The sequence below is a fragment of the Corvus moneduloides genome, chromosome 5 (genome assembly GCF_009650955.1).
Source record: "Corvus moneduloides isolate bCorMon1 chromosome 5, bCorMon1.pri, whole genome shotgun sequence".
NCBI classification, from domain to species: Eukaryota; Metazoa; Chordata; class Aves; order Passeriformes; family Corvidae; genus Corvus; species Corvus moneduloides.
This window is the reverse complement of record NC_045480.1, coordinates 42,746,863-42,762,370: the sequence shown is the minus strand read 5'-3', so window position 1 is coordinate 42,762,370 and position 15,508 is coordinate 42,746,863. Positions and strand designations below refer to the sequence as shown.

Below are 15,508 nucleotides of genomic sequence, written 5' to 3'. Positions count from 1 at the left end.
GTCTTTAAAGTGTTTAGTGAGGGAACCATGCATTACAGAAACTCTTGCTTTCACAGTACTGTGTTTCTATAGTAACCATCTTATTAAAGCACTGCAGCCATCTGCTTTAAATACTAACTTCACAAGACCATCAGGACTAACTTAAAACAATATCACATGTTCATTAAATATTAAAACTAGAAACAAAAGGAGAGAACTACAGGAGAGAGCTTTTTCCTTCAATCTAATCTTTGAAAAAAATGCAACACTTGTTTGCTCTTTTTAGATAATTTAACCATTTGTGCCACTGCTTTACAAAGAACTGTGGAAGTGGCCACACTTGCTGCTGGTGGCATAAACTACAACTTTCTGGGACGTTGCAAAAACAAACAAATGAAGGAAATAGCTGCTTGGGTAGGTGGTCAGTCAGTATATGTTCCTGATAAGAGATTTTCTGAACCCTGTTTTTGCAGCAGTACTCTCAGGCATACTGTGATGAAGTCTTCAGAGGAAGGAGCACACAGAGAAACAGCCAGCAGCAGCTGAGAAGTGCCACACTGAAGCAAACAACTGTCTGTTGTTACCATAGTCTGCTAAAGGGCAAATGCCTCAGAGAAATGTATAATCACTCAGTAATACATTCAGCCAACCTACAGCTTATAGCCAAAACCATGAGCCTTAAACTCCCTATAGATCGTATCCTTAAGGAGCAGGAGCCTAGACGTGGTCCTAATTCACAAAAATGTCTGGTACTTACAAAGGAACCTGCTTAAGCGACAGGCTGGGACGGCAGGGTCTTTAGATTAAGCACACCTGCTGTCTTTGTTTCCTTTCAGCAATTTGAAATATGTTGGCTGCTGCCTTCTTCAAATACTAGCTTTCTTCAAATTGTGCTAGAGAGCCAAAGGTAGCTCCTGAGAGCCCTTCTGTGCCTTTAGTGTATGTTAGCTAGCTCACACTCGGGAGTTATTTTCACTGTGCTTTACTTCCTGCTCCCTCACTCTGTGCTGCCCGTTTTGAGGCGCCGATCCAGCACAAGCTATTGTATTTGGAGTCAGAATACATGGGAACATTCATAATTTGCAAGTTTCATCTGAAAATGCCACAGAAACAACAAAGAGGAGGAGAATTCAGATCTTCCCATGGACAAACCATACACCTCTGTCACTACAGATCAGGAGAAATATTTTCTAGTGTTTTGCATTCTCTGAAACATGTTTCTGTCTTCATTCACTACAGCTTAACAAAGCCATACATACTATTAAGATTAAGTACTGTGTTGCGTCTGTTTTTCCCACTTCTCTTTACTGCCACATTTAGCAAGTGCCTACACTTCAGCTGTTCATTGTATTGTCCAGATCATCTTCCCTGGCAGAGAACTCTTTGCATTATGCACAGAATAGCAGCAGTGTGTGCCCAGGTAACACGGGCATGGTCCTTTGGCCAAGAAATTCACATTCTAATGGATCACCAGACCCTCACAAAAATGTGTAATTACTTAATTAGTAACTCACTATGCAGTTCCTCCTCCTTGATGACACCAACTTCTTTGTTTCACACACTAGCTTTTTTTCTGAAGTTCTTCTGGGGTTTCTTGCCTTGGTAACCTGAGGGCCATGTCTCAAGGCAGGAACAATCATGAGCAAAAACACTGAATGAGGAACAGGAGTTCCTGGAGTTAGAGTGAACATCAAGCTGAGAAGTTATGTCAACCTTTTTAAGAAAAAAAGGCAATTTTTGCACAGGCTCTTTTGTGTGACTTTGTCAGATATTAAGTTACTTTTCTTCTTAAGCCTTGGCAGGGCTTCAACTGGAATACTTTATCTGTCCAAAAGGAAAAAATGTTCATCAAAATGAGAAGACTTGGAAGAGTATAAAATCTCTACTAGCAGAGGTCTTCTAAAGCAGATTATCCACCTATTTATCAAAAGTGCCAGTTATGATTTGGCTGATTTGGGAGAAGAAGATGGAATAAATGGTCTCTTCCATGGCTATTTCATACAACTTTTAGGAATAGCTTGTGCATCTTTCTCACTGCTGTGCACTGGTACAGGGGAAGGCTGTTTAGTATATCCTGCAGAGATTTTTCCTGGATAAGGGTGCAAGCAAGTTTGAACAGGCCAAAAAGGGGCTCACAAAGGAAAGATACTCTTCCCCTTAAAATTAAACTAACCGAATTTCTCCACATCAAAACTTTACACTGAAGCATGACATTGTTTGTATGGAGTTTCATGAAAATTGTCTTTCTTGAGACAACCATACTCCACATTTGTGGACCTACAGCAAGGATAAAAAATTAGGAAAAAGAAAAAAAAGGCTGCTGGGATAGTGAAACATGAGTAGAAGAGAAGGTCTGATTTTGCTGCTTCTGGTGTATCTCTGTTGAATTCATACATCAGGGTTTCTGCAGCTTGGCTGTTAAATATATGCAGCTGCTTACTTTCGTTGATACATAACTTGACTACTAGAAATAGGGCTTTCATCATATTTTGAAGCTTTGGAGGTTGGCCATGGCCAAAGTCAGGCTGGAGGGCAAAGCACAGTAGTTTCTTGTAGGACTGAGAGATACGGGAAGAAACCTCAGCACCTCACTGGTTTAATCCTGTGAATATGAAGGAGAGCCATTGCTGGTATGGCTCAGCCATCTTTTGTTTTTTTAAACTCACTCTTTTAGGTGGGATTTTCCTGCTTTCCTAAGTACATCTCCAGGCATTTTACCCCACACATTCCCAAGTGCTGTAAAAAATCTGAAATGCTCCTTGTTCCTTTCATTGCTTTTGTTCTCTTTTTCACATATTATAGTTCTTGTGACTCTTGAATTTTAAGGAATTGTTATGTTTTTAATTACGGTGATGGGAAACATTTTCTGCCAGTAGTTTATACTGAACATATATTTTGGAGGCCTGTTGCATGTTCCCACCTTGCCTTTGAGTGCTGTGGGCAGTTGTTAGTGTAACTCAATGTATTTTCTAGCAGGTGTTCTGTACATTTTATTCTCATAAAAACAATAAGCAGTTGGTCTGTTAAGGAACCCTCTTCTGCTGAGACAACAATGAGTAAGAGAGACAGAAGAACAATTTGACCCCTGTCTGTCTACCTTCTAGGTCAGGAAGTCCTCTCACTGCCTCATTCAGTGCTGCAACTTTTGGAGCAGAATTGATGTGCAGTTCAGATAGTATCCAAGATTCCCGGGTCCAAGAGACATTAATGCAAAACCCTCAGGTAAATACCAGAAGTGCTGTTTCACCTCTTTTCCATCTTCCCCTGCTTTTTTGGTAGATAGGTTTTTCAGAGGGGTGAGGGAAGAGGAGTATTGACTGAAAAATATAAACTGGTGAATAATCTCTTGCTCTCTCCCACACATCTAGGTGGCAGAGAGACTATGGCTGAGAATAGTTGTTTATTATGCCAAGGGATTTTCTTCCCCAAACTGTGCACTGTCATGACTGTAGATCAATCCATCTAAGAAAAATAAAAACTCCTAAGTCTGTTCTCTAGGAGTTGAATAAAACTCTTTAGTAAGACTTGCACCCATGCATCTGAAGACATAATTAAACTTTAGGTGTGCCTTTTGCTGAACTTGTTAAACAAGATTTCCACTGCTTTTTTTATGTAGAGGACAAACCCATGACAGAGTCTGTATTTATTTTCAGATACTCATCTAAACTGACACAATGGCAGTATTCACTCTGTAGCATACAATGGTAATATTACACTGTTCCCTTCCCTCCTGCCCCAACTAAAAGCATTGAATAAAATAATCTTCATCATAAGCAGCACTTCTTTGCTTATATTCCTTCACTGGGTGACTAAAAGAAGCTCTTCATAGAAAGTAAGAAAATACTATAAATGCTAATAATAGGAAGATTCTCTGAGTCAAAGACGGACCAAACAGAATTTGTGTATCTGTATAGACCTTACACTGGTTAAGTTAAATGTACTGGTAAAGCCCCCAGACACTATAAATACTAATAATCCAGTCCTTGTAAACCTCAGTACTTTCTGGTTCAGAACAATTTAAAGAGTGCTTCCGGGTTTCTGAAGAAAGACTCCAGAGGATGTATGGTGATGTACCCAAGAGGAAAGCTATATACATTAAGGGATGATTTTATACTAAGGCTCTAATTCTCCTTTCTCTCATTCTGCCCATACTTGTACAGTTTCACAGTAAGGTGGATTTGCTTTCCTCAGGCAGGAGAAATGCTACAAAGAGCTCTTAAAACACAGCAGTGACCTATTTTAAGTACTTCCATTCTTATTTCTAGGTCTTTTATACACAGTGTAATGAACACTGAGCAGTGAAAAGACATCAATAACTGACCAAGTACATTTGCTCACATTCTAAATACAAGATTAAAAGTAGTTAGGAGACTGAACAAAACTGGCAACGGGTCAGGAGCTGACCTCCAGAGCACTTCCCCAGCTCAGGTCAGAGCTACCTGAGACCACATGAAATTAGTCAGTAACCAAGCCAGAGTGAACACGTGTCAGCCTCTCTTGTTTTATTTCGTTTACATAGTGAAAAACCTTTGCAGGAATTTTGACAACTCTAATGCAGAGCTGCCATGGCTATGGTTGGAAAAGACGATGACTCACAAAAATTTTATTCAGTAGAGGGATTGAACTGTATTGCAGAAGAGGTGTAGAGAGGCCCATAGTGTGTCTTTCCTACAGGCTTTATCATTATGATATTTACAAACACTGAAATGTATTACAATAACTAATACAAAATGGAACTAACATCTTTCTACCATCTCATCTACTTCTGAACAGTCAAACTTTCTATTTGGGAGGGGAAAAAGAATTTTTCATCATTTAGGAGGCTTTTGCAAAGCTGAGATTAAATTCTTCAATTCCAAAAGTGAAAACTGGAAGTAATTTTTAAGTATGGGTTATTTTTGCTCATTTAGCAGCTTTTTCAAGAAAACTTTAATTATCTTAAGCAATCACTCACAGTTATAGTACCTGTCTTCCTCCACACACTTGTATTTCTGAGACAACTTCAAGAATGCTAGAATATGTCCAAAACTAATTCTTGGACTGCGTACTCCACTTTACTATAAACTGCTAACTTCTAGAAAGCAAACTGCTTTGGAGTACTTTGGCATACAATACAAACTTCTTTGAAAAGCTTCAAGGGTGAGGAAGGGATGCTTTCTTTTTTTCAGTAGACCCATACTGTAAAAAATATACGTGTGAAGATAGAACATGGACATTTGACAGTTGAGCATTCAGTGCTTGGTTTGCTGAAACAAGAGTTTCTTTCGGCTGTGCTTTTTTTTCTTAAGGCCCATGTCAAAAAAACCAAATCAGTCATACAGCGATACTCATATTTTGTAGATGGAGGTGTTTCATTTGAAACTACTAAGGTATTTTTTTCCTAAATGGATGGTCACAGCCTGACTACAAAGCACTCATTAGTGCCTGAGTGCAAGTGTTAATAAAGGAATAAAAAAGGAACTGTCAATCAGGAACTACACGATCATGCAGTGTTCTTTTCTTTTAGCCGAAGTAAGCCAGCTTTGCATTTCCTTCCCGTTGTGAAAATTTTATGTGCTGAGTTAGTTCAACGCAGAAACAGACTTATAGTGCTGAAGAATACAGTCACTTCTATCCCTGAGTTGCTGAATCACTTACCCGCTGCTCCTGCTAGTTAATAGTAGCTATTTTTAGTTTATGGTGGAAAACACTCTCATGGTGGCAATGATACTTCAAAACAGTTTGGGAGCAAAATCATCAGCTTTGAACGTCTCTCAGAGCCTGTATTGGTACGAATGCCTCGCTATTCATTCCCAGTGCTGGCGATCTAGGTCAGTCTGGTGCGCGAGATGTGGCACTCGCTGCCTCTTTCATAACTGCCCGTAAGAGTTCTGGGGTCATGTTTGTAAACACTGCTGCCATGTGCGCGTGAGCACGTGGCGAGACACCAGCATGACCTGGAGTGCCAAAGCCGAGAGGTAAAGCTTGGCGCCAGCGTGATGTCGCTGAGCCAACCAGCGCCAGCACCCCGGCTGGCGCACACCCCTTGCAGCCCTGTGAGACACCGCGGCGGGGTGTTTGAAGGGCAAGTGGGAACCTTTTTCCTGTACATGGCACACGTGGACGTGTGCTAATGTTGATGGTGGCCCCACAGGTTCGTCTATCAGTGTAAGCAAATGGCAGTGCTGAATTGTTCTTAAGAAAAGTGGAACTCCTTTCTGCCCTAAGTCACTAAAATTGGAGCCCATATGGTCCCAGAACACAATGCAAAACTGTGGCTCTTAGGGAAAAAAACTGTATAAGGGCACATTGCCAAAGTTTCCAAAATTACTTCAAAGACACATAACAGAGACTTCGTGTCTGTAATAGCTTTTTGCTGGCTTTGCACTGATGAAATTAAGACCACGTTTCAGGCATTTGAGGAAGTAGTTCCTAAATTATTTCTGTTTATCAGTAGAAATTGCACGATATGGCCAGTACAAACAAAAGTCACGAGTCTTTCATTTCCTCTTGATGAGAAATAAGCAGATCCAACCACCCAAACCTATGCAAAGTTTCATCTCACCCTTGCCACACACCCTATATGCTTCAAGAAAAAAGAAAAAACATGCGAGAGGGGGAACAGTCTGTGGTCAATATCCCTCTCCTCCGTTTCAAGTGCAGCTGTAAGTCTCATTTGCTTTGACCTTTCCTGGGAGAGCTGAGAATAGGACAAAGAGTTAAAGTGTTACCAGTCCCTGCTGAGTCTGCACTTCTCGGCCAGGCAAGCCAGAGAGGCGGCTGGAAGAGGGTGTGCACACAGCAGAGGGTGAGCGGGAGGGGGTGCAGGGAGGGAGAGTAAAACAAAAGGAGAAAAATAAACTGTGCACACCCCGAAACAAAACAGGGGAACGAACAAGTACAGAAAAAGAGTTCGTCTTTGAAGAACAGGAACTTTTCTGTTTGTTTCCCTCCATGCAGTTATATCTTGTTATCTGAACTCAAGGTACGGTAGATATATGAGTCCTTGAACTCTGAACTGGTGAGGACAATAGCAAAAGCAAGTCAATACAATTTTAGCTGAGCAGCTGGAAAGGAACAGGCTTTGTCTTTTTGTGCCTTAGCTATGGGAGGCCATTTAATGCTGCAACACACAGCTGTTCAAACCTCTTTCTTACTGTACACCAATGGCTTGCTAAAACAAAGCAGAACTAAGGCAGTCTTCTCTGAGTGATAATGCAACTCTGATTTTACAGAGTAGCTGCTCCGAACTACTTGTGTTTTGTTGAGCCCCATCTCTTAAACCTGGAGAAGAAATGGTCCCTGGTTTGTTAGTGGGAAATGAAAAAAAAAAAGCGTCCATTCATTTCCACAGGCTTTTTGAAATCCTGCCCTACTGTAAACGTTACCCAATTCCCTAGTAGTGTTTCTGGAAAGCAGAAAAGGACCTTCCTCACTGTTGTGTGTATATCTAGCTAGCACTCTCCAGTGCTACTATGCTATCGAGCAATGAAGTTTCTATTTTTGACTCACTGTGGACGACCTTGCTCTAAACCCCTGGCCTGAATATTGCTTAAATGTTAAAATGAGCAAACCTGAACAATCTAGCAGGCTCCACAGGCCATCACAGACCTGCCTTTAGCTACAACTGCTACAAGCAGCCAAGAACGTAGGTGAAAAACAGGAGCTCTCACAAGCTGCAGTGTGGCACCCAGTGGTGCCTGGGGACACCTGGGAGGGTGTTTGTAAACAGCAAGACCACGTGCATGTGAGCCACGTGGGGCTTGGCTGGCTGAACCTCCAAACTGCTGTGGGGAGAGGAGCAACTGCGGGAGGCAAGTCCAAATGCTCTGCTCCATCTTTTTCCAAAGTAGTTTGCAGTGCTATTGTATCTCTAAACATGGCAGAGAAAAATCCATCTGTTCTTCAAAGTCAACTGCGTCTGCCAGCATCCAGAGATGCTGCACAAGCTAAATTACCTATTGGATTTTATTACCAAATGCATTTCATCATGGATTGTATCACAAGTCCATGAATGTTCTGAAGTTAAATAGGGTAGGCTCTTGGTTAAATGCGCTATGTAACCAGGCAGGCTGAGCTGTGACTATGACCCACAGCAAAGGAATTCATAAAGGCCAGAGACATTAAAGCTTACCCTCTCCAATCCCTGTGATGAGATAAAGGGGGACTCTTGAACAGAAAGCTTTGAATGCTGCTATAGTTAATGTTACCTGCAGGTTTGTGCATCCCATCTCCAGTAGAGATTTCTTACAACAAATTAAAATTGGTTTTGTTTTGGTATTTTTCCCTCCGTTGAGCTCTGCTACCAAGTATGATGTCAACATGAGGGTTCATGGACCCTGACAAACCTTTAATTGATAAAACAGATCAAATGGGAGTTGTGTGGTAGGTTGGAGCTGATGTACATGAACAGTTTGCAGACTGTGGGAAATCTTGCCTGAATGAATAGGAGGATTGAGAGTATTAAAGGGAGTTAACTAGAGTACCTACTTATAGAAGTGTCATAACTGTTTCACACACAGTGATTAACTGACAAAACATACTACTTTTAACTATTGTTATTTTAATTATTTGTTTGGAGGTACATGTAGACACCTACAGTGCCAGTAAAACCGAGATAACATTCTTCCCTGCATCCTTTCTCACTTGGAGTGGAGGGTTTAAACAGTGCTGCAAAGCAGTGAACAAAAAGCCATCCTTTTCCCTGAGATTTGTTTAATTTTCATTTGCTGAGTTGTTTTGGTAAGCACTGCTGATTTAGAGGTCCGTAAGTTTGTGCAGCAAAACCAGAACAGGTTGTCAGTCAACAGAAAATGCTACTGAAAACCAAATTCTGAAAAAAAGTGAAAAGCATCTAGTTTCTGTTTCTTAAAATTGATACTTCTGTTATCTTAGTAAGCAGAGAAAACGATCAGTAAACTTCTGAATGAGCAGGAAGGAGGGTATCATGGGTAAAGCACTGGGGTTTAGGAGATATGGGTTCAGTTCCCAGCTATACCACAGCTTTCCTGTAGGTCTTCTAGGGTTAAGAAAAAAAAGGCACAGAAATGAATGATTCCAGCAGGGTTTGTACCACATTGCATGATCTCTGTGTGCTTTGGTTCTCAGTTGTTGCTTATTAATTTTATACCCTTTCTCTCCTTCTTTGCGTGTTTTGCCTGCTCATTAACATTAGCACCCTGGGGAAAAGGCTGCAGCAGTGCTGCTTAGGAACTCCTCTGACACACACACACACATGCACAGAGCGGGCACTAATAGCAGCTTTGCTTTATTTACTGCAAATATTTAGTTTTTTGAAAGGGAGCTGCCTGCCTCTGCTATAAACAAGAGTTACTAACACTCCGGCCCCTTGTGTGCTGCCAGACCTCTTTTCTCTGCCTCTTTTACTGAATTAAATGGTAAGACAGAACAAAAATGGCTTATGTTTGTATAGCCCAAAGCACAGTGGGATTCTGTTTCATGGCTGGGATATGAGGTGCCTCCTAATGTGCAATAATTAATTTCACTCTATCCACTCTCCTTATATTTAGAAGCATCAGAGTTGCCATCCTGAATTAGACTCATGCTCCAACTTGTCCAACGAAGTATCTCCAACCAGCTTGTTGTTTCAAGAAAAAGCAGCTATTCTGAGTAGTTAGACTCACTCTTCCAGAAGCATAACTTTTAATTCATCTGCTAGAGTTTATGTTTTATAGCAAAATACATGTTAACTTGCAACTGCTTTGAAAAGTTGGAGGTTTTTAAGTAAAAATTAGATTTTAGCTTCTATACCTGTAGTCTTTCCATCCATTTCTTCTTCCTGTCCCCTCAAAAAAGAAAAAAATAGCCCCAAAACAACTTTTTCTTTTTTCCAGTACTACAAAGTATATGACTGACTAGGTGCCTCACTGCTCCAAGTGTCTCTGGTATAGCTTCCTGAGCCCAAGGAAAATGAATAGGGCTTTGTGAAAATGGCAGTTTGCAGGATCACAAGTCAGCTGACATGGGGGAAAAAAAAAGCCACCTATACTTAATGTATTGTCAATTTCACAACAAAGACACAGTGGAAAAATAGATAGAAATCTGTATTTTCCTGTCTGGTTTCTCACTTGTCAGGCACTACACACAATAATAGAAAGAAAGAAAACAGATCAGCACAATTCTTGGTTTTCTTACTGCTTTCTCACACCTACAGAAGCTGTTCTGCATTAAGGATTACAGGGAAGCAGAAAAGTACAATTCTAAACTTACTTAAGAAAAATAAATGTTCCATGTAGAGTATGGAAAGCACCATAAAAACAACAGAGGAGTGAAAGGCTGTATTTTTTTGGTTTGTGTGCTTTTCATCTTTATAAATGTGTTTTTCCCTATTTGGTCTGTATTTTCACTTGCTCCTAGGTATGTGACGTGTACATTTGCAACTACCTGTGCATGGAATGGGAAACACACTAGCATACATTTTCCTTCCCCCAAAATGTCTACTAGATATACAAAATTAAGTAAGTGCTAAATCTGACCCTTGCCAGTTGTTCAGCTTTCATGTTTTTGATTTTTAGTGTTGCCATTTAAGTAATACTTCAGAGCTTTTTGGGCAGACAAACTTGAAATGAAATATAAAAGCATGCAAAGGAGTGCAGAGGGAACAAAAATTTGGTAACCTGAAAAGAAAGTATGTTAAAATCTGTAATATGTACACACACATACCACCACTGCTCCATATCCCAGGAAGAGATGAGTCCCATGTATTTCCCAGCTTTCATATGTTCTCTTTAAGGGATAAATGGCATTCCTTTTATTAAGCTGTACATGCACGTGAAGCTTCATGGAAATGCCTTACTTCTGTGGTCTTTAACTTTGGGAAAATGGTAGAAACTCCTTCCTGTTTGACTGCAGCAATTCCTTTTCCTCATTTTACCGTGAGGAGAGTAATGCTACTTGCACACAAGAGAAAATACGCAATCATTCTTTTCTCCTTTTTGCTTACATAAGAGCTGAAAGAGTTTTGTGTCCTTTGGCAAGTATAAAAATTTTATAACTTCAAAGAATGTGACTTCAAACACAAGTGAAGTAGCACTGAAAGAACAAACAGATTAAACAAAGATGAAAAAAAGCATCAGGGGCATGAAATGGGGGTGAGTGTTGCATGAACAGTTGTTGTCTTTTATTCCAAGGGACAAATCTGGAAAGATACTAAAGGACACTGAAGTTGAGGGCAAGACTCTCCCACCAGAATCAGGCCCAGGGTTAATGTTTACCCTTTGATCTCTCTAACAACCGTAGAAGTGGCAAGAGAAGGAACAAATAGTCAGGGCAAACTCAGGAATGCCTTTGTCACATATTCTCTCACATGCCTTACTCTTGCTTGCTACCTTCTGCTACCCAGCTGGTGCAAGAGTAATGGGAACTGTAGGTCAAAAAGAAGCCAGAAAAGAAAATGAAAGGTGGTAAAGAGCTTACTGAAACAGGAGCAGATTCTGGATATGACACAAATCATTTTGTCCTGAAAATGACAGGACAGGTGAGCAAGAAACCACTCCAGTGTAATTACAAAATTACAGTGTTGTAATAGACATCAAGATAAAATGGGAGCAACCAATGTGAACGTACAACTGCTAGCAGCAGCCATGTGTATAACAAGATCTGGGATCAGCCTTCCTACTCTGTTGCATGACAGTGAATACCATGACTCATCCAGACAAATTCAGAATATGGAAGAGGCATTTGTACCAATTGCTTCCTCCCTATGAGGAGAAAACAGATTTTAGGATTCATTTTGTAAAGCAAGTGATGTGCTTTGCACAATGTTCTGAGTGCTTCCTACAAAACTGCTAAGAAAGTCTGAAAAAATGTGCATGGGACTGGATAAGGAGTATTAGAACCCCTGATAATAAGGTCCTACAGCACATGCAGGGCATAGGCTTCAAATGTTTCTGAAGACCAGAACTGGCCTGACAGGTTTGGTTTAGGTCCAGAGGGTAGAGCATGAAACATGTTGTCAGTTGGGTGCTTCTGACCAGCTACAGTGCATTTTCACAGAATCACAAAATTTTCATCTCTGCAAGGCATCCCCAATGATTACCACCACTTCTCCCCACACTTTTTTTTTTTTTTTTGAGCAACAGATTGGTGCCATTATTCACTTGGTTGGGTAAATGCAGAAATTTCCACCAAGCTTCTTACATTTAATGCAGGTCTAAAACTTGCCTTGCAGTGGTATTAGCTTTCGTAACAGCAACGCCTCTTTGTGTCAACATGTCTCATTAAGTAATAAAGACTTTCAGCTATTTGATTTTACTCATAAAGTTAGTAGGATTCATGATTTCTTTCTTGTTCTTTAAAAAGGGAATTGTTCTAGTATCCTAACAGGCAGTGAATCATGCTTAATTAAGGAAAAAATATATAACCATTTACAGTAGGATTCTTGTATTGTAAAGAGCTGAGCTGTTTTGTCACAAAAGCTTTTGGGACTTGAATTAATTATACATTTTTAAAAGGGGAGGAGGGGCACAAAAATAACTTGAAACCTTTGTGACAATTCCCTTAGCCCCCATCTCATACTTTGGGTCAGTCTGTTCCAGACAAACCCGTCAACACAGCCCAGACTGCGCTGAAGCGCAGAGGATAAAAACAACGGCATTTGACAAAGGACACAGTGGTCTAGAATGCAACGCAGATGCAGAAAGCTCAGCCAAAACCCAAACTATGATATGTGTTCTTAAAACTGTGCAGTTTTTTATTCCTTTCCCCCTCCTCCGCTGTCCATGAGGACCAGGGACATTCCTAGAACTCTGTCCTCACTGGCTACGTCAAGGCAGCTGCCGAGGATGCTGGGACACTGTTTGTAAACACTCAAACCACGTGAACGCAACCACATGGAGAGTCATCCTCCTGACCTAAACCTACCCACTTGGTAAGCTGGGGTTTCACTGCAATGGAGCCAAATCCTTTCCCAACACAGCGTGACTTAGGGTAGCTCACGCCAGGACACTGGAACACAAACTTGGACTGCTTATGCATTATTGGAAAGGAGATTAGGCAGAAGAGTTGTTTAAACTTTAGTCATTGAAATGTACATTTAGGGACAGAGTAGCTCATGTAGAGTAAAGAATGCAGAAGATGTTCTTTTATACAGCTGCAAAAATTCAACTTAAACCTGGAAACTTCTCCTCTGCCATGCATACACCTGGTAAAACCAATATTCGTATGCTGGGAAAACGCGTGGAATATATTTGAGGTTAGAGGTAATGCTGTAGAACATGTGAAGATTATTTCATTGTCTAAATTGCATCATAGTATTTAATCAGAGTGCCGATGGTACTGCCCTGTACCTGGGGAAGACACTTCCAAGGGGTATTTGGTTATTGAGCTATTCCTGGTTATCTTAGCTATCTAAACACTCACTCGCTCACTCTGTCTGTTGTGGTTTAACAAAACTTGTACTTGATTAGGCTTAAAATGCTGCATTATCCTTTCTTGCTGAACTTGAGCATAGAACAAGCCTATTCCTTTCCACACTGCAACAGAAATGCCTCCTGTATTTCATTTATTATTTTTGTTTTGGTAAGAGGAAAAACACACACACAAGAAATTAGGTCAGATACTGCAAGCCTTTATTTATCTGAAAGAATAATCCTTCTGGGATTTCTTGCCATATGTATACTACAAGGCAATAATACTCCAACTTGGAATCCCCACCTCCACAGAAAACTTTGCTTTTTAAAGACAGCCTGAATTTTGTTCAGGTTACTAAGATGATTCAGAGTTCTGGGAGGTGTTTGACACAGATGAGCAAGCCTGCTTGAAAAGATAGACACGAATCTAAATCTTTATGATTTTATTTGTTAAAGTGTTTTTCAAAGCATGGCAATTGTCTTTAAAGTGACCCCAGATTTAAAATCCTTTACTATGAAAACCTAGTAGATCCACCTATAAGTTAGGACTTTTTTTTTTCTTCATTTCAAGAACAGTGTGAGATATGTGGGTGAAATTAGTTAGCTGTTCTTTCTATTTCTCAAACCTTGTTTTTCTCTACCTTCCTCCTGTTACTCCCTGCTATGTAATGCAGGGCACATTCCCAGTATTTTAATCCAAACAACCTTTTTGGGTCAGTCATCAGCTGTCCTTGGGATTAGTCCAGCTGATGCTGGAGGTTCAGAATTTTATTCCTTAACCCCACCATCTCTGCATCCACCCACTGAGCAATTCCTTGGCAAAATTGGTGATTTTCCATATACATATATATACACACACTCACATATAGATAATTCTTTAAAGCAGACTTATCTACCCTAAGGTAAGGCAGAAGTGATTTCTTTTCAATAGGTGACTGAGAGGATGATTACTCACGGTACTTTCCATTTGTAAGGTTTTATTATCTAGGATTATTGGGACGAGGTATACAAATTGAACATGTAAGCAAGCAGTGATGATAAAGTAACAACCGGAACTATGGCAACTTGTTAGTAGTTATTTGTTCAGTGTTCAAAAGCGTATTTCTGCTGCAGAATATCACTAAATGAGTAAGATGGTATTCACTGCCTTATGAAGTAAGAGATGGGAATAATGCTGCAAGTGTGATTGATTCATACAATTCTCTTTTTGGCTTTCAGCCATGATGCAGTCATATGCTTTATAACTGTTCAGACTACAGCTTTTTTTTTAAATAATGAATCATAGTACATCCCACTCCATTTCAGAACCAGCACATTGCCTTTCAAAATGATGTCACAACACTTAGTGCTGCTGGCTGACTGCCTTAACAGCAATCAGAGAGCTGGACTAAATAAATACTGTATATTATTTGCCAAAATAATTTGTGGTTGTGTTCTCCAGTGCAGTTTCCAAGATAACCACTGACTCTACTTGAAACTTGGCAACTTTGTTCTACCACTTTCAAGCTCCAGTTGTGAAGCTGGCTTACAGATGCTGCTACCATGCCTAGAGCTACTGTGCGGCAGCCCAGGGAGAGAGGCAGAGGGGTCACTCGCTGTGACAAGCCAAATTTGACAGCTCTTCAGGAATTCCACCTTGACAAATTGTCAGCTTTTTAAAAAGGACCTTACTTGGCTCCTGTAGAAACACAAAATACATCTTCCACTTGGAACAAAATGGAACAAGGGATTTAAAGTCACTGCTTAGGCACACTCTGATAAAAACACTACTATCCATGCAAGTAACTTAGGCGTGAGGCACTCCCTGTAACCCTGACCAGGGTCAGTAACATTAATGCAACCTGACCTTCATGTTTTTTAACATCCAAGCAGCAGGTTTGTTCCAAAATATGGTGAGGGGTTTTTTTTTCCCTTTTCTTTTGGGCTGTCTAACTGTTGCTAATATTTAACGGAATCATGTGGAAGACACAGGCCCAGCATCTGAAGTGCTTGGGGCAAGAAGGAACAGTCCCATCCAACTTTGGCAGCTGAAACGTCCATTCCAGCAGCAACTACAGGTTCTCCCAATTCTGCATGCAGAAGTCAAAACATTTACAACCTCCTATTTCTGCTACCCAGTGCAGCACTGGTACCAACAAGAGACCTTGGAAATCTGTCCATCGTAAGAACTCCTCAATAAC

At 40.5% G+C, this 15,508-nt stretch overlaps 1 protein-coding gene across 1 annotated transcript in view; it reads right to left on the bottom strand.

Annotated features, from left to right (window-relative positions):
- The window catches only part of TET2 (tet methylcytosine dioxygenase 2), a 71,677-nt gene that overhangs the window by 54,127 nt on the left and 2,042 nt on the right, over nucleotides 1-15,508 (bottom strand).